General features: G+C 39.5%; 1 long non-coding RNA gene and 1 pseudogene across 1 annotated transcript in view; one reads left to right on the top strand and one right to left on the bottom strand.

The window, feature by feature from the left end:
- The window catches only part of LOC124100286 (uncharacterized), a 34,221-nt gene extending 17,123 nt beyond the window's left edge, over positions 1–17,098 (bottom strand). Inside the window, exons 1-2 of the long non-coding RNA XR_009227928.1 lie at positions 16,925–17,098; positions 2,553–2,712 (exon numbers count right to left, since the gene is read on the bottom strand). This is a non-coding gene — a long non-coding RNA (uncharacterized LOC124100286). The remainder of the gene's footprint in view (positions 1–2,552; positions 2,713–16,924) is intronic.
- Positions 17,099–20,979: 3,881 nt separating this feature from the next.
- Positions 20,980–24,141, top strand: LOC124100131 (neurexophilin-1-like; annotated as a pseudogene).
- Positions 24,142–25,787: the final 1,646 nt, after the last annotated feature.

Here is a 25,787-nt window from a genome sequence, read left to right as displayed (position 1 = left end):
ATAGCTAGACTGTGGAATCAACCTAGATGCCCTTCAATAGATGAATGGATAAAAAAATGTGGCATTTATACACAATGGAGTATTATTCTGCACTAAAAAATGACAAAGTCATGGAATTTGCAGGGAAATGGATGGCATTAGAGCAGATTATGCTAAGTGAAGCTAGCCAATCCCTAAAAAACAAATGCCAAATGTCTTCTTTGATATAAGGAGAGCAACTAAGAACAGAGTAGGGAGGAAGAGCATGAGAAGAAGATTAACATTAAACAGGGACGAGAGGTAGGAGGGAAAGGGAGAGAGAAGGGAAATTGCATGGAAATGGAAGGAGACCCTCATTGTTATACAAAATTACATACAAGAGGAAGTGAGGGGAAAGGGAAAAAACGGGGGGGAGAAATGAATTACAGTAGATGGGTTAGAGAGAGAAGATGGGAGGGGAGGGGAGGGGAGGGGAGGGGGGAAAGTAGAGGATAGGAAAGGCAGCAGAATACAACATACACTAGTATGGCAATATGTAAAACAGTGGATGTGTAACCGATGTGATTCTGCAATCTGTATACGGGGTAAAAATGGGAGTTCATAACCCACTTGAATCAAATGTGTGAAATATGATATGTCAAGAACTATGTAATATTTTGAACAACCAACAATAAAAATGAAAGCATTTTTAAAAAATGAAAAAAAAAATCTCCACCTGTAAAAAAAAAAAAATTCTCCAGGTTCATTAGAAAATATATTTTCTGAAGATGTGGAATTGCCCATGTTATTACTATTATTTTTAACATCCCTTGCTTTCCCGGTCAGCTGTCTGCTTTCTTTCACAACTCAAACACACATTCTCTGAAATTCTAAAGTGCACTCTACTCAAGCCAAACTGCCAAATTTACACTGAGCATCCCAGTTCCGGGCACCACCTGCCACCCCCATCCAGCACAGGCAGCTGAACTAAGGTCGCTCATGTGAATTTGGGGTGATGCAAAATAAAACACAAACACAATTTACCTTTACACAAGCTTCAGGATGAAAGGGAGATCAAAGAAAAAGGGAGAGCAAGAAAAAGCCATGAGAGGCTGATGAAAGAAAGAGGGAAGCACATTTGAAAGTGAGCTTTTATTTGGGGGGACCCTGTTCTTAGAAAGCTCTATCCATAAAAGGGCAGAAGGGGGTAGGATTACAAGGGAGCAGGTGAGTGTGACTCAACCCCAGTGGGTACACCTGCACCTGAAGTCATACCTTGATATCCGAGCTGGGACAATGCCCAAGTCACTGTGAAATGTAGTGATTGGTCAGAGTTCTGTGCTTCAGGACTGGAAGGCATGGTCATTCAGAGCAACTCTGTACAAACTTCCACTGATATGTGACTCTAGTCTTCTATGCCTGTCCCAGCCACACATGACTACTACAGGACTGCAATTCTGCTAAGTTCACCTGGCCTCATCCTGAGGCTCCCATGAAGAGTCTGGACATCAAGAGATAGCACAGGGCCAAAGCCAAGGAGGTACACACCTGGCCTCCTGTGCTCACTACAGGATCCTACTGGTCTTTCCACACACTTCCCCTCTCAGGCACTTCACATCCTCATTATGAAAAGCTTCTGATCCTAAGACCCTCCAGTCCATCACCCAGAATTCTCCCTTCCTGAGTCCCTTACAGTAAGTCAATGAAAGACCCCCATATCCAGTCTCACATCCTTTATAATCTCTATAAAATATGGGACTTGAATTCTATCATAGACTGCAAAATGCACACCAGTGAGATCTCTTCTCAATCTGGTACCACAAATCCAAAGCTTGGGTAATCAGACATGCAAATACCCTAATGTCCTCTGTTCTGCCTTGGTTTCCTACCTCCATATAGCACATCCTGAGACACCTCCTATTCTAGTGATGTGAATTCTTCCTGGAGCTCTGTTACATGTTAATTTTTTTCTTGGCTGCAACTTTTGTAACCTAGTCTACCAAGATCCACACAGCATCAGTAAAGGATTCTCAAGTAGGGGTGACAGGAGATGGAGAAAAACACAGAGGCATTATCAAGCAAAGCTGGGGCCAGGTGGAACAATACACTCTGATGGAGGAACAGTGACCCACAACTAGCTCTGCAAGTTTATTATACAGGGTCTCATAGTCAGGAAGTTTAACTGCAGAAGCTTTGCAAATTGTTCACAGCTTTTGAGTAACCAAGAGATTTCTTTGTTCCCAAAAAGTTACAGAGCTAGAAACATTTTTCGCAGCTATCCTACTTCTGCAGTACTAGGAACATTCTGCTGCATCCAGGATTCCCATTGTCCCAGTCCATCTGATAATTGTTAGCACCAAAGTCAAGAGTCGAGGCTAATAACATCCTTGACTTTGGTAAGGAATATTTACCAGGCTTGGCCAACACCACAGGATCAGCTGCTGACCTGGAGTTCATTCACTCTCCAAAATAGTCAAGGTTCATGTTGGAAAGAGTGGTTCAGATAGGAAAGAAGCAACTGCATAAACAGAACCAAAGGCCACAGTTATATCCCACAGTATATAAATGCAAACTACCCAGCCATCACCACCTACCTGTAACACTAGCACCATGCTGGACTTTGAGCTGATTCTGGTGGCCTTGCTGGCCTGCCTGAGTGCAATGGTGTTGAAGTCTGTCTGGAAGCACAGGAGTCTCCAGGGAAAGCTGCCTCCAGGTCCCACTCCACTGCCCTTTCTTGGAAACTACCTGCAGCTGGAAAAAAATGAGATGTACAACAGCTTTGTGAAGGTCAAACCAGGCAGAGAGGTGGGTGGAATTGGGTGGGCTTGGGGGCTTCCCAGATTCACTGTGGCTTTGTGGCAGAGTATTGACCAGGATGCATCTGATTCTTAGGACACAGGGATTTTTCAGGTTCAGCGGCCAGTTCCTGGCCAGAAAATTCCAGATCTTGGGTTTTTAGCTCCTTGAGTATCAGAGCCTGAGAGAAATGCATCCTGGACCCTGACATGAGGAAGCTGGACAGGAAACCAGCCCTCTAACCATTCGCATCCACCCCCTACAGATGAGCAGGCACTATGGCCCTGTGTTCACCATCCACTTGGGGACTCGCCAGGTCGTGGTGTTGTGTGGATATAATACAGTGAAGGAGGCGCTGGTGGATCAGGCTAAGGAGTTCAGTGGGAGAGGCCAGCAGGCCACCTTTGACTGCCTCTTCAAAGGCTATGGTGAGGGGGACACAGCTTGGGGGGATGTGGGCAGGCATACATGGTGTCTTGAATTTCCCCAGTTTTCCTTTTTTACTCACCTGTCCCTCAAGTTTGTGGAAACAGTGTCTGGTCTTCTCTCCACAGTCTTATCAATGGTTGTTCCTTTTTATGTTTCCTCTGGGCTGTCTTAAGCTTTCTGTGTCTCAATTTCTCCCGCCCTCTCTCTTCCTGTCTCCCTGTCTCATCACCCACTCATCATGTCAAATCCCCCTTTCTTTTCCCTGCGATGGCACTAATGAGATCTTTATGTTGGGCTTCCTGTTGAATGACCCCCAAGTTCTTCTCCACACATGAGGATTTCAACTCCCAGCACTTACTGGATGAGAGGGGATTATGAGGAATTTCATGATTTAAAATTATAAATTTCATTGGTTACAAAATTGTGCAAAAGCACAAGATGTATATGCAGGGGCATCATCTGTTTTTAATGAGCAGGCTTGTCCATAGTGGCAAAGCAGAGTAATAAATAAGAAATGCAAGTAGATAGATTTTTTAGACCTATAAGCATTAGCCCAAATAAACCCAGAGTGAGTATCAATGAAAATTGAACGAGCACATTGTACTCTTAAAACAAAAACCAAAAAGGGGAACTAGCCACTCTCATGTTAATAATGCCTTACATATTGTTTGATTTATAGTTAATGCACTCAGCATGCAATACAAAATTAATACTCACAATTGCTCATCTGCCTTGGGTAGACATTTTATTCCCAAACAGCCATTACCCAAAATTTATGTGAAATATAGGGTTCCACCAGACCCAGAATGAGAAGACCCTACACCCCTGATTACATGGGGAACAGGATAGACTGCTATGCTTACACCAACAGGTCCTGCTTAGACTCCAGCTCCATGCATGAGACCTGTCAATCATGAGTTGGCTTCAGGGACTTCACAACCAATCCCCAAGTTCCATTTGACCTTGGATGAGGAGGATTCCACTGAACCAAAAGATGATCACCTTTCTCAAAAGAGAAGAAACACTACAAGAGGGCCCTAAGATACTAGACCTCCTGTGACTTGGGGAGATATAAAATCATTAACAGCTTCAGCTCAACAGCTGCTGGCTCATGGGGAAGCACTCTGGAAAATTTGGTTACCGCTTTGTTTGCTAAACTTACACAAAACTCTGTGAATGTTTTCATCCTTAGAATAACGTTGTTCTGCTGTTGTAGCCCAGCTGTGGGAAATCCAAAAAGAAAAAAAATCATACTCTTTGTTCATAGGTGGGTGTCTGTTACTGGGATTGTAATGTTATACTTGTGACTGTCAATGCCTGCCCTATTTTTTTTGCCTCCTCCAAAGAGGAAACAGGTATTATTCATCAAAAGGCCATATAAAACAAAAAAGGGGTCTGCTGCCGCAGACACGGCGTTTGTGCCCAGAAGTCTCTTCTCTGGAAACGGCCTCAGTGTCCTGGGAACTACTTCCGGCGCTTCTGCATGGTGGGTGCTATGAACCGGAAGTCTCCCGTCAATCAACTGCCGCCTGCACCACAACCGCCATGGCTACTGCCTTTGATTCCGCTGCTGTTAGCCTGCGGTCGCCTGGAGGTCTTCTTTCTGGCTGCTGCTGGATGTAACTGAAGCTGATACATTGCTGACCCCTGGGGATCGCCTGGTGATGCTGCCCCCACAGCTGCAGTGGCAGTTACCGCTGCAGCTGCGGCTGCTGATCCGCTGCCGGCTGCCAACAACCACCGCTAGTACCTCTGCTTCCACGGCCTGCAGGACTGCTTCAGAGGAGACTACAGGTTTGGTTGTACATGGCTACACATATTTTGGGACACCAGCCAGGCCCGGGGTCTGGGTGCCAGCAGGTTTACCACCACAAGAGCCTCTGTCTGGAGCCTCAAGCTGGGACCTGCAGGTCCAGTGTGGGGGTGCATGTGGGTTTGGAGGAGCCTGGGGTCTTCCTGCTGAGAGTGCTGATGGCGCTTGTCTTGCAGCTGCATCTTGAGGTTGCTCCTTTACATGAGTGTATCCCTGGTAGTCTCTCTGCAAGTAGAAGCAGCATTGAGATCTTGGGACTGCAGCGTGGCTGAGCCTGTGGAAGCCCAGATGGGTGGGATAGAGTCCGGGTTTTATGATGGCTGATCTGGGTTTGGTGATCCCAAGAGATGTCAGAGACAGGGCTGAGAACTGAGAGACAGTTCAACTTTCCAGAAAGATTTATTTTATTTTAAATCTCTCTACCATATTTGGAACAGGATTTTTTTATGCATCAGTGTGTGGCGGTCAATGATATATGAATAGGGTTTTGCATTTTTGTTGTACTCTTATGTCTTTAACTTTTTTCTCTTTGTTCATATTCTTCCCCTCTCTTGTCTATTTTCTTTCCAACTTTCCTCCAACCAACAGCCAATCTCTGTCAGCTTCTCTTCCACTCTTCCTGTGAATTTTTACTACGAGCTTCTCTCTTCCCTGTTGCATCACATGACTAAACCAATCAGGATCACTCCAAGTGAATTTGGGGACTAAATAAAGACACAGACACAGAAAGTAACTTTTCTTTGAGTTGAGTAATTGCTTTTCAGCTGCAGTTCCCACAAGGGGGGCAAGGCAGGCAAAAAAAGAAAAATAGCATGAACCCTTTTATTGGGGAGAAGCCATTCAAATAAGCCAAGGGATCTGGTTTCAGGGGGTTGAATCTAGCCTTGCTGTCAGCAAGTTGACTGACATCTAGGAAGGCCACGCCCATCTCATGTGCTGTGAGGGAATCATAGGCAGAGCAAGCTAAAAGACTTACTGTTGCCCACCCAAAGAGAGGGGCAACATGGGTTCAGTCCACCCTGTGTGCTCAATGCTCATAGTTCACACACACAGCCCATGGCTGGCTTGCCACAGCTTCACATTCTCATCACTCAAGACTAAGAGGTGCTTGGTTCCTATGTAGCAGCTTCGCCCTTTCTTAATATAAAAAAGGCAATTAGGGAATTATATCTTTCAGCCACTAGACTCTTGGTCTGAGATTATCATGATCTACTATTGAAACACAAAAGAAGTTAATAGAAAATATCATTTCAATAAAATAATTAACTTTGGAAGATCCAGTTTATTTTTATTACTTTGCCAACACTCATCAGAAGATTCTTAATCTTTTCCCAATTTTATTGTGAAGCATTTCATTTGGCCATAGTAACACAGACATTTTTATTTGGCATGGCATTTAAGCCTTTCCACAAACCATAGAGCAGGGGGGCTCATGTGCATTATTCATTACAGTGGCTTCTAGAGTATTTTTATTGATTTAAAAAAATAAATGACAGTGGAATGCATTACAATTCTTATTACACATATACAGTACAATTTTTCATATCTCTGTTTGTATATAAAGTATGTTGACACCAATTTGTGTCTTCATACATGAACTTTGGATAATGATGTCCATCACATTCCACCATCCTTGCTAATCCCCTGCCCCATCCCTTTCCCTCCCACCCCTCTGCCCTATCTAGAATTCATCTATTCCTCCCAAACTTCCCCTTCTACTCCATATGAGTCAGCCTCCTAATATCAGAAAGAACATTTGGCATTTGTTTTTTTCTTTTGGGGGGAGAGGATTGGCTAACTTCACTTAGCATTATCTTCTCCAACACCACCCATTTACCTGCAAATGCCATGTTTTATTTAGGGCAATAATACATTGGTGGATATTTTATGTAACTAACTGGCCTTTATAGGAAAGTTATATTTCAACAATCTTTCTATTTGGACAATTGTCCAGATATATAATCTTAATTACTAAGGATCAGCATAATCAGCTTATTTAAGTTTCTCATATGATGTCTTTTGCTCAGAAAATACTCCCAGACAGCCTGTTTACTGTAGGATCAACATATAGGTATAACTGACCATTACAGTCAGTACAAGTAATCTAGTTACATGGGTGGACTTTCCGGTACACATTGCAATGTATGTTAAAAGTGGACCTAAGAAATGGTTCCATATAAGTTTGTTCATAATTTTTACTTACCTGATAAGCCTGTGAAGCTGCATGGCTATAAACTCTGCAGCTGGAAATTTACCTTCCTGAGCCAGAATTTTCAGTCATTTTAACAATGACTGGTTTAAATTCTATCTTTTGAAATTTGATTTAATTTATTGATCATGTTCAGTAGCAGTAAGACTCAACATTACAATTAAGAAAAAAATTTAAAATATTTTGTAAGATCTATTATGTGCCTGTAGGGTTTTGTTCCTCCCCCTGTTTTAATGTATTAACACTGAATGAAAGGCTGGCATAAATCATAATATCATTAGTGTAAATTATAGATAATAGTACAAGTATTTAAATGATAAAAAAGATTTGTTATCTCTAGCTGGTTGTGAGACTTGACAAAAGTAATTTAAAGGGACCATGGTAAATAGAAATTTGTCCTTTACTAAACGTAAGACTTGATTTTTTACTTTAACAGAATTTCAAAAAATAAAGAATACAATAAGTTGTATATAAAAAATTGTATTTTGAAATTAGCTCTCGATTACCTTAAATAATTATCTTAATTTTGAATGAAGTTAAAGACAGAGTTTTAAAATTAGGAGTGGCAGTCTTTACTAGGGACATGAGAAAAATATAAACATCTATACAAAATAGGAGGTACATATGCTAAATAAGCCTAGAGAAGATATTTTGGTTTTACCATTAATAAAAAAGTGAAATAGAGAAATGAATAGTCTTTTATCTACAAATGCATAAAAAACTGTCATTATTGTTATCAAATTTAGTGATGACCTAAGTAGGGGGAGTATCTCAAATATTAATGGGTAAAAACAAATTAACAGTATTGTTTAAGAGAGTGATCTAATTTAGGATTTTATATAACATTGAGCTAGCAAAGGCATTTTGAGGGATTTTATGTCAAAACAATCTTTGTGTATAAAGAAACAGTATGAGCATCCTTAATAATTTTATTTAATGTAGTAAAATTAGCTCTAATAATTATGTATAATTTATGACTTTACCAATTTTAAAAACATTAATGTATGTAGGGCATTGTCTCATATTATTAAACTTGAGAAATAGTCTATCATGTTAGATTTTTAATTGAAATTAGCTATTGGCTATTGAGCTGATTTATTTATGGCTGTCTGTCTAATATTTTAGGGATAACTATTTTTGGAATTATTTTTTAAGTGATAAACTGTTGATAGGGGCTCAAAGTAAGACCCTGTTTTAATATTTAGAGACTTTCAAAATGTTTAAAAAATAATAGAAAAACAAATTTTACTTCTCTGTAGGAAAAGAATCGCCCATATCAATCTTACATTAAAAATCTTGCCCTTTGTTTTCTCACTCTCCAAGTGAAGATTCCTAACATATAACCCCCCCAAAAAAAAATCTTTACCTAATATTTCAAAATATAAAAATTCACAAAAACAATCCCCGCCCCCAAAATCTACAAAAACACTTTTCCTGTGGGAGAGGACAAAATTAGCAATATATCCTTTACCAATCATCTTAATTTCTGTGGTACTTCCAATTTTCTAATTTCTCATTTTTTGATGTCTATTTCTTGTCCCCAGAATTGCAAAAACGTTTAAGTTCACTGACTTTATTTTGTCTAATTTTCCCCCTTTTATAAATCTGCCCTTGATACTCTGAAATCCTAAGCATGCTTAACTTCTGGAGAAAAATTCCAAATCCATTAAATTTCTAAAATTTACTCTGGAGGTCCCTGCTCGGGCACCAATTGTCACATCACACAACTAAACCAATCAGGGTCACTCCAAGTGAATTTGGGACTAAATAAAGACACAGATACAGAAAGTACCTTTTCTTTGGGTTCAGTGACTGCTCTTCAGCTGCAGCTCCCACAAGGGGGGCAAGGCAGGCAAGAAAGTGAGCAAGGAGCATGTGCTGAACCCTTTTATTGGGGGAGAAGCCATTCAAATAGGCCAAGAGGTAAGGTTTCAGAGGGTTGAGTCTAGCTTCGTGAATCCTTGCTGTCAGCAGGTAGACTGACATCTAGGAAGGTCACACCCATCTCATGTGTTGTGTGGGGATCATAGGCAGATCAAGCAAAAAGACACTGTTGCCCACCCAAACAGAGGGGCAACGTGGGTTCAGTCCACCCTGTGTGCTCAATGCTCATAATTCACACACACACAGTTCATATCTGGCTTGCCTCATCTCCATACTCTCATTGCTCAAGGCTAAGGGGCGCTCAGTTCCTATGTGGCCACTCCCAACACTTCCCCCCTCGTGAATATCACATATTACACTACCTCTGTTCTCTATCCACCATCTGAAATTTTAAATCATTTTGACAAATTTTCTGCTTTTACTATAGATAGTTATTGAATTCATTTTGCTTTAATGCAAGAAAGCAGTAGATGCCTTAGCGGGAGTTATTAGGTTTAAGGCTATACATTGTGTCTGCACTGGGTGCTGTTGATATTGGTCTCACCATTAAAGGTGAAGTACTGGAAACTTTCAGGGACACTATAAGTATACAGGGTAGAAATTTATGCTGCCTTAGATTTATACTTCTAGATGGGAAAACACACAACATGAAAAAACAAGGGAATAAAATTGCCCCGAACAAACCAATATGCTTCAACAACAGAAGCCACTGATAACACAGTAGAAGAAATGTCCAAAAAGGAGTTCAGATTGTACATAGTTAAATTGATATGTGAAGTAAAGGATAGTATAAGGAGTGAAATAAAATAAAAAATACAGGAAGTGAAAGACCACTTTAAAAAAGAGTTAGAGATCATAAAAAAACAAGCCGACATCCTCAAAATGAAGGAATCAGTAAACCAAATTATAAATTCAATAGAAAGCATCACCAACAGACTAGACCACTTGAAAGACAGAACCTTAGACATTGAAGACAAAATATATAATCTTGAAAGTAAAGTTGAACATGCAGAGAAGATGGTAAGAAACCATGGAGAGAACATCGAAGAATTATGGGATAACATGAAAAGAACAAATTTAAGAGTTATTGAAATACATGAAGGAGCAGAGATCCAAACCAAAGGAATGCACAATCTTTTTAATGATATAGTAGCAGAAAATTTCCCAAACCCAAAGGATGGAATGGAAAATCAAATACAAAAGGCTTACCATACCCCAAATGTACAAAATTACAGCAGACCCACACGAAGACACATTATAATTAGAATGAATAACACAGAAAATAAAGATAAAATCTTAAAGGCTGTGAGAGAAAAAAATCAAATTATGTATTGGGGGAAACCAGTTTGGATCTCAACTGATTTCTCAACCCAGACCCTCAAAGTTAAGAGTCCTGAAATAATATATTTTGAACTCTGGAAGAAAATGAATGCCAATCAAGAATTTTATATCCAGCAAAATTAAGTTTCAGATTTGAAGATGAAATTAAAACATTCCATGATAAACAAATTTAAAGAATTCACAACTAGATAGCCTACACAACAGAGATTCTCAACAAAATATTTCATGAGAATGAAGTTTAAAAAAAAGTGAAAACCAGCAAAGAGAGGATCTACACTAAAAGGACATTCTAACCAAATGAGAAACTAAGACAAATCAAAAACCAGAAATAAATCAAAAACAAATCATATCTCAATAACCTTGAATGTTAACAGCCTAAACTCATCAATCAAAAGACATAGACTGGCAGATTGGATTAAAAAGCAAGACCCAACAACAGACTCACCTCATGGGCAAAGACATCCACAGACTGAAGGTGAAAGGGTGGGAAAAAACTTATCAATCATATGGTTTGCATAAATAAGCAGGGGTTTTCATTCTTAGATAAAGTAGACTTCAAACCAAATAATCAGAAGAGACAAAGAACATTTCATACTTTTTAAGGGAAATATATATATATATATACAGGCCATAACAATTATAAATACTTATGCCAAACAATGGAGCATCTATGATCTATGTATATCAGAAAAAAACTTCTCAATTTCAAGAGTCAAATAGACCGCAATACAATAATACTGGGTGACTTTAACACACCTCTCTCACTACTAGATAGATCTTCCAAACAAAAACTAAATAAGGAAACTATAGAACTAAATAATACAATCAATGATTTAGACTTAACAGACATACATAGAATATTTCATCCATTAATTAGCAAATATACTTTCTTCTCAGCAGCACACGGCTCCTTCTCTATAATAGACCATAAATTATGCCACAAAGCAACTCTTAGTAAATACAAAAAAAAAAATAGATAAAATCCTGCATTCTGTGAGACCACAATGGATTGAAATTAGAAATCAATGATAAAATAAAAAATAGAAGCTACTGTAACAAATGGAGACTAAGTAAAACACTATTGAATGGTGAATGGATAGTAGAAGAAATCAAGGATGAAATTTAAAAACTCTTAGCCGTAAATGAGAACACTGATACAACATATCAAAAATCACTATGAAGGCAGTACTAAGAGGAAAGTTTATTGCATTGAGCACATTCATTAAAAGAATAAAAACTCAACAAATAAATGACCTACCTAACATTACATCTCAAAGTCCTAGAAAAAGAAGAACAAATCAACACCAAAATCAGAGAAGGCAGGAAATAATTAAAATCAGAGCTGAAATCAATAAAATCAAAACAAAAGAAACAATTGAAAAAAATTGACAAAACAAAAAGTTGGTTCACTAAAAAAATAAATAATATAGATAAACCCTGGTCATGCTAATGAAGAGAAAAAGAGAGAAAACTCAAATTACTAAAATACAAGATGAAGAAGGAAATATCATAACGGACATGTCTGAAATACAGAAGAGAATTAGAAACTATTTTAAAAATTTATACTTCAATAAAATAGAAAATATTGAAGGCATAAACAAATTTCTGGAGGCACATGACTTACCCAAACTGAATTAGGAGGTCATAAACTATTTAAGCAGATCAATTTCAAGTAATGAAATAGAAAATACCATCAAAAATCCTACCAAACAAGAAGAGCTCAGGACCAGATGGATTCTCAGCCAAGTTCTACAAGACTTTCAAATAAGAAATAATACCAACACTCCTCAAAGTATTCCATGAAATAGAAAATAAAGGGACCCTTCCAAACTTATTCTACAAGGCTAATATCACCCTGATACCAAAACCAGGCAAAGACACAGCAAAGAAAGAAAACTTCAGATCAATATCCATGATGAACATAAATGCAAAAATTCTCAATAAAATTCTAGCAAATTGCATACAAAAACATATAAAAAAGATAGTGCACCATGATCAAGTGGGGTTCATCCCCAGGGATACAGGGATGTTTCAACATGGAAATCAATAAACGTAATTCATCACATCAATAGACTTAGACAAGAACCTTATGGTCATATCAATAGATGCAGAAAAAAATCTGACAAAGTACAGCACACATTCATGTTCAAAAAACTAGGGATAGTAGGAACATACCTCAACATTGTAAATGCTATATATGCTAAACCCAAGGCCAGCATCATTCTAAATGGAGAAAAATTGAAAACATTCCAGCTAAAAACTGGAACAAGACAGGATGTCCTCTTTCACCACTTCTATTCAACATCATCTTTGAAACTCTAGCCAGAGCAATTAGACAAAAGAAAGAAATTAAAGGGATACAAATAGGTAAAGAAGAACTCAAACTATCAGTATTTGCTGATGACATGGTTCTATATCTAGAAGATCCAAAAAATTCCACCAGAAAAATTCTAAGACTAATAAATGAATTCAGCAAAGTAGCAGGATATAAAATCAACACCCATAAATCAAACACATTTCTATACATCAGTGATGAATCCACTGAAAGAGAAATTAGGAAAACTATTCCATTCACAATAGCCTCAAAAATAAAATAAAATACCTGGGAATCAATCTAACAAAGGAGGTGAAATACCTCTACAATGAAAACCACAGAACACTAAAGAAGGAAATTGAAGAAAACCTCAAAAGATGGAAAGATCTCCCATGCTCCTGGATAGGCAGAATTAATTTTGTCAAAATGGCCATGCTACCAAAAGTGTTACACAGATTTAATGCAATTCCTATTAAAAGCCCAATGAAATTCTTCATATAAATAGAAAAAGCAATAATGAAATTTGTTGGAAAAATAAGAGACCCAGAATAACTAAAGCAATCTTTATCAAGAAAAGTGAAACAGGAGGCATCACAATACCAGAACTTAAACTATAATACAGAGCTATATAGTAACAAAAATGGCATGGTATTGGCACCAAAATAGACTTGTAGACCAATGGTACAGAATAGAGGACATAGAGATAAACTAGATGAGGATTCCAAAAAATATTCACTGGAGAAAAGATAGCCTATTCAACAAATGGTGCTGGCAAAACTGGAAATCCCTATGTAGCAAAATGAAATTAAACCTCTATCTCTCACCCTGCACAAAAATCAACTCAAAGTGGATCAAAGACTTAGGAACTAGGACTGAGACTCTGCAGCTAATAGAAGAAAAAAATAGGCCCAAATCTTCATCATGTCAGCCTAGGATTTGACTTCCTTAACAAGACTCCTAAAGTGCAACAAGTAAATCAAGAATCAATAAATGGGGTGGATTCAAATTGAAAAGCTTTTTTCTCAGCAGAGGAAATAATTAGTAATGTGAGGAGAGAGCCTACAGATTGGGAGAAAATCTTTACCACATGCACCTCCAATTAAGCATTACTCTCTAGGATATATAAAGAAGTCAAAAAACACCAAAAAAACCCTTAAAAAACAGTCAATAAATGGGCTCCTTAGCAGACACTTCACAGAAGAAGAAATACCATTGATCAACAAATATATGAAAGAGTGTTCAACATCTCTAGCAATTAGAGAAATGCAAATCAAAACTACTCTAAGATTTCATCTTGCTCCTGTCAGAATGGAGCAAGAATATAGGCAACAATAAATGTTGACAAGGATGTGGGGGGAAGATATACTCATACATTGCTGGTGGGACTGCAAATTGGTGCAAGCATTATGGAAAGCAGTATGGAGACTCCTCAGAAAATTGGAAATGGAACCACCATTTGACCCAGTCATCCTACTCCTCGGTCTATACTCAAAGGACTTAAAATCAGCATACTATAGTGATGCAGTCACATCAATGTTCCTAGCATCTCAATTCACAATAGCTAGACTATGGAACCAACGTAGGTGTCCCTCAATGGATGAATTGATTAAAAAATATGGTCTATATGCTCAATGGAATATTACTCAGCTTTAAAGAAAAGTGAAATTATGACATTTGCAAGTAAATGGTTGGAGTTGGAGAATATCATGCTAAGTGAAGTAAACCAATCCCACAAAGCCAAAGGCTGAATGTTTTCTCTGACATATGGATACTGATCCATAATGGGGGGGGGGGGAGAAAGCATGAGAGGAATGGAGAAAATTTATATAGGGCAAAGGGGATGAAGGGGAAAGGTGTGGGCATGGGGGTAGGAAAGATGGTGGAATGAGATAGGCATCATTACCCTAAGTACATGTATGAAGACATGAATGGTGTGACTCTACTTTTTTTTATAACCAGAGACATGAAAAATTGTGCTGTATATGTGTAATGCAAGTTGAAATGCATTTTTATCAAATATAACAAATTAGAATAAATAAATAAATTTAAAATTGAAAAAATCCACCAGAAAACTTCTAGAATTGATGAATAAATTCAGAAAATTAATAGTATACAAAATCAACATAATCAATAGTTTTCCTATGCTCCAATAATGAATCTGATGAGCAAGGAATCAGGAAAATGCTCCTATTCACAATAACCCCCCGAAATGTGCAGAAATAAATCTATGAATGCGAAAGCCCTTAAAATGAAAACCATAGAACACTGAAGAAAGAAATTAAAGAACACATTGGAAGATGGAATGACCTCCCATGTTCTTGGATTGGCAGGATTAATATCACTAAAATGGCCATATTAACAAAAATGTTCTACAGATATAATGCCATTTCCATCAAAATATTAATGTAATTAATCACAGAAGTAAAAAAAAATGCATATAGAAGAATACAGCATAGAGAAAAAACAAGAGCAAGAAGAGTGACACTGGAGGCATCACATTCCATGATCTCAATTTATAATACAGAGTTAGATTAACAAAAGGAGCATGACCAACAGAAAACTTCTAGACCTCATAGAAGAATTCAGAAAAGCAACAGGATATAAAATTCACACCCATAAATAAATTGTGTTCCTATACACCAATGATGAATCAGCTGAAAGAGAAATTAGAAAAACTATGCCATTCACAACAGTCTCAAAAAAAAAAAAAAAAAACCCTTGGGAATCAATCTAACAAAAGAGGTGAAAGACTTATACAATGAAAACTACAGAACACCAAAGAAAGAAATTGAAGAAGACCTTAGAATATGGAAGCATCTCCCATGTTCCTGGAGAGGCAGAATTAATATTGGCAAGATGGCCATATTAATAAAAACATTCTACAGGTTTAATGACATCCACATCAAAATATCAATGGCATTCGTCACAGAATGAAAAAAAAAAATCCTAAAATTCTTATGGAAGAATAAATCACTGAGACTAGCTAAAACAATTGAGAGCAAGAAGAGTGACACTGGAGGTATCACATTACCTGACCTCAAATTATGCTACAGAGCTAGAGTAACAAAAGCAGGGTAGGGGGTTCTGTGTTTGGGACTGTGGTCCCTGATGACTTCATGGCTGTGGCATGCTTGGTGCCTGGGAAAGTTTCTGTGCAATAGCATAGGATGCCTGGTTGCTATAGTAATATCCTCCATGCTAGGGTCTTATCAGTTTGGACCTTAATCTTAGGTACTTAACTCCTGGGAATAAAGGAAGTTGCTTGCTTGATAGCTACAATGTTTCACCAAGCTCTGGTGCTCCTGGAGCTGCCTGCCTAACAGTAACTTGAGACAATGGAATTTCTTGAGAACTGCACAAAGCTCCTAACATTACATATTGTAACTATAAAATGTAACTGCAGAAAAAACAACCTTACTGATACTCTAAACAATAATGTGGTTATGGTACTAATGACCTAATATAACCTATTGTTATAAATAAACATGGCCGCTTGGACAAAGAGCCACTTTGCCACATTCCTGCCTCCTGCACCTTGTCTCTCTGTCTCCTCTTTATTATTATTTTTCTTTACAAAGCAGCATCCTATTGGCATCAAAACAAACGTGAAGATCAGTGAAGTAGGATGGAAGACACAGAGACAAACCCACATACTTACAGCCATCTGGTACATGACAAAGGTGTCAAAAATATATGGTGAAGAAAAGACAGCTTTTTCATCAAATGATGCTGAGGAAACTACATATCCACATATCCATATGTAGAAGAATGAAACTAGATTCTTCTTCTCACCCTGTACAAAAGTCAAATCAATAGCCAAACTATGGAGCCAGGGGTCCCTGGGTCTCAGCAGGGCCAACCCCGAGTCTCTCTCCTCCTCATGGCTCTGCCTGGCTTGGTGTCTCTCTCTCTCCGTCTCTTTGGCTTATTTCTGTTTTTTGTCCCCAGTCCCTTCCTGCCTCTAAGGGTGTTTTCTCCTGTTTCTTTTGGTCCCTGTGTGTCCCCATCACCCAGCGCCCCTTCCCCTCTCCCTCTCATGTCCGTCCCCCTCCTCCTTTCCCTGGTCTTCCTCTCCCCCCCCAGCTCCTCCCCCTCCTCCGTCCTTCCTGCCCCTCCCCCCTGCCTAGTCCTTCCTCCAACCTCCCTCTTTCCCCCACCTCCCCGCCCCAGGCCTCACTTTGTCCATGCGGAGCAGGTAGGCGTCGATGAAGTCTCTGGGGGCGCTGGGGTCCAGGGTTGCTCGGTGCTTCTCCACACTGTGGCCGATGAAGGTGAGGACCTCCTGCAGGTTCTCGTAGACTTGCCTGTGGGTGCCGGGAAAGTGCTTCAGGACGTCGGAGAAGAACTCAAACACCTACAAGAAGGAAGGGGCACTGAGGAGTTCCAGGGGCCTAGCTAGCAAGTCACGTGGAGGGCAGCCATGCAGGGCCCAACGCCTCTGTGGGGAACCTCTGTCTTTCCCCTCCCCCCCTTCTCTTCTTCACCCTCTCCCTCCTCCACCCCTCATCAGAATCAATCTCTATCCCCGCTCTCTTTGTCTTCTCTTTTTTCCTCTATTCTTTCTCCCAAGCCCTCATTTGCTTTTTTCTTTTCCTTCTTGGTTTTTAAAAAATATTTTTGGCACCTTGTAATTGTACATAACAGTGCAAATCACTATGCCATATTCATACATGCACATACTCTAATTTGATCAATTTCAATCCCCAGTACCTTCCCTTTCTCTTCCCTTCCCTCCCCATCCACTCTGCCCATCCTTTTTCTGTTGGTTCTACTATTATCTTAATTAGTACATCATGATTTATATATACATGAATCCTTGTATGATATTTGTACACCGACATAACATTATTCAGCCCCCAGTACTTCCCCAATCCTCCCCTTCTCCATACCTCCCAATCTTGTTCCTCTACTCTTTTGGTACTGGGGATTGAACCCAGGGGCACTTAAGCATGGAGAGACAGGGTCTTTCTGAATTGCTAAGTGACTTAGGCTGGATAAGTTGCTGAGGCTGGCTTTGAATCCCTGATACTCCCGCCTCAGCCTCTTGAGCTACTGAGATTATAGGTGTGCACCACCACACTCAGTTCTTTCTTCTGTTTTTTGAGAGACACCTCATTTTTAATATGTCTTCTCCCCTGCCCTTTGGCTTCTACATACAAGAAAAAAAAACATTCAATCCGTAACTTTCTGAATCTGGCTATATCACTTAATTTCTCCCATACATCCATTTACTTGCAAATGGCATAATTTCATTCTTATTTATAGCTGAGTAGAATGCCATTGTGTATAGACACCACATTTTCTTTATCTTAGTCTGTTGATTGGCACCTATGCTAGATCCATAATATGACTATTGTGAATTGCACATCTATAAACATTAGTATTCACATATCACTATAGTATCCTGATTTTAGATCTTTTGGATACATACCAAACAGTGGGATATCTGGTTCATGTGGTGGTTCTATTTCTAATCTTTTGAGGAATCTCCATACTGCTTTCCAAAGTGGTTGTACTAATTTTAATTCCCACCAAAAATATGAGTGTACCTATTTCCCCACATCCTCACCAGAAATTATTATTATTTGTATTCTTGATGATTGCCATTCTGACTAGAGTCAGATGAAATCTCAGTGTAGTTTTCATTTGCATTTCCCTGATTGCTGTGGATGTTGAACATTCTTTCATGTATTTGTTGGCCATTTTTATTTTTCTTTTGAAAATGTTTATTTAGATCTTTTGCCCATTTATCAACTGGGTATTGTTTTTGAGTTTTTTATATATTCTGGGTATTTATCTTCTGTCAGAGGAGTAGCTTGCAGGGATTTTCTCCCATTCTGTAGGCCCTCTCTTATGCTCTTTAATTTCTTTTGCTGTGCAGAAACTTTTTAATATGGTGGCATCCCACTTACTGATTTTTGGTTTCCTTTCTTGAGCTTTAAGGGTCTTGTTAAGGAAGTTGGTTCCTGTGCCAATATGGTGGATTTCTGCCCCTAAGTTTTCTTCTAGCAGTTGCAAAGTTTCCTCTCTAATTCCTAGGTCTTTGATCCATTTTGAGTTGATTTTTCTGTGCTAAACATGGAGATCTAGGGCCTGGGGTTGTGGCTCAGTGGTAGAGCTCTTACCTAGCATGTGCAATGCACTGGGTTTGATTCTCAGCACCACATATAAATAAAAATGATTTTTAAAAAAAGCTCCATCAACATCTTAAAATACTTTTTTAAACATAGAGATCTAGTTACAATGTTCTACATATAGATACCCAGTTTTCTTAGCACCATCTGTTAAATTTCTCCAACATATATTTTTGTCACCTTTGTGAAGGATCAGGTGACTGTGTCTGTGTGGATTTGTCTCGTGCCTTTCATTCTGTTCCACTGGTCTTGGTGAGTGTTGGAAGGCCAAGACCATGCTGTTTCATTTCTGTCTCTGCAGTATGATTTGAGACCAGGTATTGTGATGCCTCCACTGTGGCTCTTCTAACTCATTATTGCTTTGGCTATTCTGGGTCTTTTATTCTTCCAAATGAATTCTAGACCTGTTTTTCCTAGTTCTGCAGAGAATATCACCTGGTGTTCTGGTTTAGATGTGGTGTCCCCTAGAAGTTCACGTGTAAGACAATACAAGAAAGTTTGGAGGAGAAATTATTGGGTTATGGCCTTAACCTAATCAGTGAATTAATCCCTGGTGGGATTAACTGAATGGTCACGGGAGGCCATGTACTTGCAGCCATGTTTGTTTATTTATTTAATTATTTTTACAATTTGGTTTGTTTTTCCTCTTTGATTAGTTTTTCATCCCCTCCCCTCTTTACTGAGGTACTACCCACAGTTGTTTTTTGATGTTGTTTTCATTTCCTCTTCATGTAGTGTTTTGCCCAAAATGCTTTGCAGTGCTGGTTTTCTGGCTGTGAATTCTTTTAACTTTTGTTTATCATGGAAGATTTTTATTTCTTTGTCAAACCTAAAGCTTAGTTTTGCTGGATACAAAATTCTTGGTTGGCACCCATTATCTTTCAACGTTTGAAAACGTTGTTCCAGGATCTTCTCGCTTTCAGTGTCTGTGATGAGAAATCCTCCATTAACCTAATTGGTTTACCCCTAAATGTAATCTGCCTACTCTCTCTTGTAGCTTTTAATATTCTCTCCTTGTTCTTATGTTGGATATATTCATAAAAATGTGTCTTGGAGTTGGTCTATTGTGATTCTGTATGTTTGGTGTCCTGTAGGCTTCTAGGATTTGTAAATCCATTTCATTTTTTATATCTGGAAAGTTTTCTAAAATTATTTCATTTAACAGATGGCTCATTCCTTTGGTTTGGACCTCTATACCTTCCTCTATCCTAATGACTCTTGAATTTGTTTTTTTATGATATCCCATATCTCTTGTATGTTTTGCACATGATTTCTTACCAACCTTTCTGAGTTGACTAGACTCTATTCGAGATGATATATTTTGTCTTTGTTGTCTGATGTTCTGACTTCTACTTGGTCTACTCTACTGGTGATACTTTCATTTGATATTTTAATTTGGTTTATACTTTCCTTCATTTCTAGGATTTCTGTTTAGTTTTTTTATAACCTCTATATCCCTGTAGAGTTGTTCATTTTCTTTTTGAATTTGTTTGTGTAATTCATTGTCGAGGTGTTCTTTCATTGCTTGCATTTGCTGTCTAATGATCTCTTTAAGATTCCATTCCATCTGAGTCAGGTATGTCTTGAGTTCTTTATTTGACCATTTTCTGATGTATCTAGCATCTCCTGTAAATTTAAGCTGTCCTGCATTGTCTGTGTTCCTTTTCTTCCTTTTTTCATGGTGTTCATGTTTCTTTCCAGCTCTGTTTGACTGCTGTGTTGTTATTTTCTCCTATAAATTTGTTTTGGTTTTGTATAGCTCCAAGTTCTATCCTTTGTGTTGGGAGACAATGTTTAGAGATGTTGGATTTAATTGTGATTTAAAGTAAATTCATTAGTTTCATTAAAGACTTACAGATTTTGATGGCATATAGAGAATTGAGGTTTGAACTTAGGATTTTATGTTAAGGTCGGGAGATGTGATGGTATGGAGGTTAATATATCTTAGCTTCTTTGGGGGTTGCTCAAATGCAGGCAGATATTAACAAGACAATAGACATGAGTACTTGGGGGTAGTTAAGGGCTTAGGCGGAGTATAGAACCATCTTGTAACATTCATCTATTTGCATTTAGTAAATTACACGTAATAGGAGTGGTCATGCTTCGGAGGAAAGATAGGGAAAAGGTAAGGAAGAAAGCCTCCCTTTTCTTTTCATGTTGCTCGCGTGTCTTCCCTTCTAGCACTGTGGATCCAAGGCATTACTGTTTTGACCCTATAGGCTTATAGTGCCCCTGTAGGGTTCCAATACCTCTCCTATGAGGGGAAGGACAATGTTAACAGATCCCAGTATAAACAATATACAACCTAAAAAGAAATAGTTGCTATTAAGACACAGTTTTGTCACAATATACAGAAATGGTGAATTATTATCTACAATATAATCAGTAGGTTTGTAAAAGGGTTTACAGTTTCTGATGGTGGACAAAGAATTGGGGTTGAGGTGTAGAATGATATGCTGAGGAGGTAGGAGGTGAGGATATACAGTTATTATATCTTAGGAAGTGTGACAGAGAAATCTAAAGAAGAAGGTTAGTAGCAGGAGAATAGAGAAAGTAATTTGGGGTAGACAAGTAAGTGGGAAGACAGTAGAGTACATAAAACAAATGCACATATATTAAGAAAAATAAAAATGGTAAAATAGTAAAAATTGGAGGAGAAACAGAATATACAACACAACTGTTCTATACTATTCATTTGTCCCAGTCCTCAAAACCCTAATTCATGCAAAGCAGTTGGTTTCACATATGTTGGGGATGTGAGAAGGAGAAGGAAAAAAAATCTTGAAGGAAAAAACAAGGATTGTTTTGGTTGGAGATCAATACTTTCCTGCTTCCCTCTCATCCAATAGGTGGGGTTTCTGTTGTTAGCTGGTATATCCACCCTCAGGATGGTGAATGTAACCAGGGTGTCACTATGCAAGGATAGCGGCTGCTGGGAGAAGGGAGAGTTAGAAACTGAGTACCTGGCCTTCTGGAGTTCCAAACTGGGAGTTGCCCCCACTAAAGATGGTGATGAAGGTGACCCAAGATGGAGGTGGCTGATTTCAGCAAAGGGGTGTCAGGTCGGGTCAGGGAGAGCCTGGTGATGGTGTTGAACATGGACAATGTGTTCAGAGACAGCTCTGTGGCCTGCAGTGTGTGCTGTCTGCTGTGTTCAGAGCCTGTGTGGCCAAAAGTTTTCTGTGGGTACTGATGCGGATGGTCCTGCTCAGGCACCTGGTAGTCCTGTGTGGGTGAGTAGTTGGGAGACCTACTCTGTCACTGGGGCATGGAGCCCTGCACAGTAGAGTGGCCATGATTCCTGCATGGGAGCAGGAATATCACTGGCAGAGAAGCAATATTCTCACTGCTTGAGTCCCAGGTCACAGAGCGACACAGAATGCCGCTTCCCTCCGTCCTGCCATCTTGGATCCCCCTGTCCAGTCACTGTTGCATCCACATCTTTTGCAGGCCCAATTCCTACCCCCAACTTGATTCATGGCCTCAGCTGGCGAGTCGGGGGTGGGGTGGCCTGTGTGCAGGGCTGGTGGCCTATGTACCTGGGAGTCCAAGGACAGGAGTGTGTGTGAGCAGGTAAAGAGAGAGCACATGTGCCTATAGCCAGGACTTAGGGAGCTCCCAGGGCAGAGCTTCCTGGGCTGTGCAATAGTAAATAAACTTAAATAGTATTTTCCTCAAGGAAGGGGTACCATTTTCTAGTTCCTTTAGAAAGGCACCAGGAAATGTCCAAGTAAGTCACAGAAGGTTTGTGGAGGGTAAATCTAAAAAAGATTGTGTTTGTGATTAAATTGGCTATAATTAGCACAGTTACAGTTACTTGAACTCTAAAGTACTGATATGAAGCAAAGTCTGAAACATTGATCTGCTCTTATCTACAGAAGATTTTATAGTATTTGTTAGGTTTTATTACTTGGGGAAACTAAGTCTTAAAGGAATTAGGATTTCTACCTCTTTCAAAGTCTTAAGTGATTCCTTTCTAACTGGTTAAACAACTGTTATTTAAGTTACAACAATATTGTTGACATCCAAAATATATGTGACTTGGTATATGTATGTATCTGAGAACTATCTAAGCCTTGCCTAAGAGTTATGTAAAAGTTTATAAAATGAAAGTTTATGTAAGTTTCCTGACAAGACAACCCATAAGTGCTCTCTTTTATACATTGTATCTGATACAGAAGGGCCACATTGTCATTACAAGATCTGTCTTATATACGTTTGCTTTGAATAAGTCTATTTCTGACCATTAATACTGTTTCCTAAATGTATAAGAGATTTAAGGCTATGCTTTGACTTTGGTTCACCTATGCAGGCCTGTGATTATTGTTACTGTACACTCTGGATACTAAATTGTACTTTAAAAGTTAAAATTATAATAATAAAATAAGAAAATTTTTAAAAGAAAAAAATCAGGCACCATAGGCTCTCTCTGCTTCCTGGCTGTCCTGTCCTGAGCTGCTTTCCCCCACCATGCTCTTCATCATGATGTTCTGCCTCCCCTTGGCCCATAGCTATGGAGTCAGCTGACCAAGGATGGAACCTCTGAGGCTGTCACATGTGCCAATTTCACAAATGGTGGAAACGCAGAACTTCTGAAGTCGAGAAGCTGCAAATCCACACTAAAGCACATATGGACAGAAAGCAGTGAAGAGTTGTCTATTGGCCGACTCCTGTCACAGACTATTCATGGCAAAGAAAATGATGCAGATTTGGACCTATGACATGACCCCCAGAACCTCAGTCTGAGCAAGACTCCTGGGACTGGCTGAGGAGATCCACAGATGTTCAAAAGCCTCAGCCCAGGCCTAAGAAAAGGCCCATTGTAAATAAGGAAAAGTTTAAGAAAATGGGGCGATTTTCATTCCAACATCAAAAACAACAAAGATGAACCTGTTGACAACTGGGGAAATTGTAGATCATAACCATGGGGCATTTAGTGCTTATTTGGGGCATAACCCCACTAGTGGGGGATTGTAACTGTCAGGTCAGTGCCTCCTACAAAAATTGTGGGATTTGATGTGGCACAATAAACTGTGATGGATGCCAGAGATCCCAAGTCACTTACCTGTAGTGTCAAATATGAAAGGATTGACAAGTCTCTAAGAACTCACTCTGCAACAACAGCTCTTCAAACACCTGTTACCAGGAGCATACCCAAGGCCAAGTGCCCTGGCTCTGCTCCAAGCCCGTCCAGGGGCCTGTATTTACATTCCCTTTTATAGTAGATTATAGGCGAGTACAGAAAGTGTCCCCACTCTAACTGTCATGTGGGCCCTCCCCCTTGGAAGGGGAAAAGGGGTGGGGCTGAAGACTGAGGAATTAAAGATCACATGACAGGGCTGTTGTCTCAAAGAAGGTCACAGCTGTGGCCGGGAATGTGTCTACACGGCTGTTCTTGTCTGTGTCAAAGACACTCATGGAAGCAATCTGACGTCACCTCTGCCCAGTCAGCTTCATCTCTCGGTGTGGTTGTAAGACACCACGGGTTTTTTAAATTCATTTTTATTGGTTCTTCTTATTTTTATTCATTCTAATACATAACATTAGTTTTCATGTTGACAAAATTATGAAAACATGGAATATAACTTGTTCTAATACAGCCCCCAGTACTTCCCCTTTCCCTCCACTTTATGCCCCCTCTAGAGGGAAAGGGTTCTCTTCCCTCTACTGATCTTTTGCTATTAAAGTTTTTTTTATTTAGTGTCTTATGGATGCGCATGATGGTGAGATTGACTGTGTGTATGTATACAGGAAAGTCAGGTCAGATTCGTTCCACTGTCCTTCCCTTTCCACCCCTCCTCCCTTCTCTTCATTCCCCTTTGTCTACCCCACTGATAGTACTTCTATTCTTTTTTTAATCCTCCCTTTATTTTGAATTAGCTTCCACATATCAGAGAAAATATTCAACCTGCAACCTTCAGGGACCAGTTCATTTTGCTTAGCATGATAGTCTCCAGTTCCATCCATTTACCAGCAAATGCCATAAAGTTGTTCCTATTTATGGCTGAGTAATACTCCATGGTCACCATAGATTTTAAAATCACACTTGAGGACACACTCTTAAGATACACAAACATACACTCATCTATCACCTATCAAGAGGACTTTCATTGACTCATAATGATTCAAAATAATCTATCATCTGTTGAGAGCCACAGCCGAAGGGGCCCCAGCAAACTTCCAGCTGCCAGCAAACTTCCAGCTGCCGGCTGATGATTGGCTCACAGTGGCCCCAGCAACATCTAGCTGATTGGCTCCTCGGCCCCAGCAACATCTAGCTGATTGGCTCCTCTGCGGTGATGCTCATTGGGCTGTTTCCCTGCCCTTTCAGACCACGGAGCTGCTCATTGGGGGACTTTTTTGGCTCCGCCCACGTGACCCAGCCAATCGGCCTCAAGAGCAGGAGGATTGTGGGAGGTAGAGAGAAACTGGTGTGGGAGAGAGAGGCTTGTGGAAAGCCGGTGGTGGCAGTTGAGGCTCTGAGGGTTTTTCCTGAGAGGCTGTTTTGTTTGGCATGTGTGGTTCTAAAAATAAAGTTAGTTTCTTTTGACAAGTGGCTCCTGATTGTGCCCAGCCAGACTGCGGCATTTGGTGGCTCGCACGGGGAGCGACTGAGGGTAAGTGAACTGCTCGCCCCTGAGGGCAGGGCGAGAGGATGGGTAGCCATTTTAAGATTCTCCTTTTGTTATTTTGTTTCACTTTTGTTTTAAGTTGCCTGTCCCTGGAGATGTGTAAGATGGAAGAACAACTGCTCACATCTGAGGAACAGATAGGGAGAAAGGACGGATGGACATTTCAGGAGGCTATTATAATGATTTTGTGTTGTTCCAATTTTGTTTCACTCAGTTTCAGTTTTGTTAGGCGTTATCTTGTTGGGTTGTATTATAGTAGAAATACGGGATCAGA

This window comes from Marmota monax, unplaced genomic scaffold (genome assembly GCF_021218885.2).
Source record: "Marmota monax isolate L192 unplaced genomic scaffold, Marmota_monax_Labrador192_F-V1.1 WCK01_AAM20220418_F8-fsc00149, whole genome shotgun sequence".
Taxonomy (NCBI): Eukaryota; Metazoa; Chordata; class Mammalia; order Rodentia; family Sciuridae; genus Marmota; species Marmota monax.
The sequence above is the reverse complement of the archived record's forward strand: the minus strand, read 5'-3'. Positions and strand labels throughout refer to the sequence as shown.